Source organism: Phytophthora parasitica (assembly GCF_000247585.1).
Source record: "Phytophthora parasitica INRA-310 unplaced genomic scaffold supercont2.105, whole genome shotgun sequence".
Classification (NCBI taxonomy): Eukaryota; Oomycota; class Peronosporomycetes; order Peronosporales; family Peronosporaceae; genus Phytophthora; species Phytophthora nicotianae.
In genome coordinates, this window is record NW_008649091.1 from 33,324 (window position 1) to 33,849 (window position 526).

Below are 526 nucleotides of genomic sequence, written 5' to 3' on the forward strand. Positions count from 1 at the left end.
TTTTTTTTTAAAACAAAACATATTGTGAGTTCAACCCAAAATTTCCATGAGCGGTTCTTTGGGCCCCAAATCGCCCAGCGAATACAACTCCGTATACTTTCCCGTTTAAGTACGAAATAAGATCTTGACATGTGGCAAGAACAGGCATACTAATGACTTGGATTTGTACGTGAGCGATTGTCCACCCACGACTCAAACAGACACAAATCGGCAAATTTGGACGGAATCTACAATAATTTTTGACCGTAGCAATCGCTCAAATGGAATCAAGACTGGCCAATCAACGCAGTTGGTGAAATCATCATATTATGTTTACTTTAAACATGAGTTATACTAAAAGAGTTAAGATTTTGGCTAACGTACCAATCTCTTTTACATAGAATGGACAATAGTTTCGGGTTTCATCTGTCCCAGCTGTTTCAGGTACTTTGATCTGAGAAGAAAATGCAGCTTCTATAACAGCATCTGCTATCGGCGACATTCACAAATCAACTAAGCAGCATGAATATGACTACGATGAAGTCTC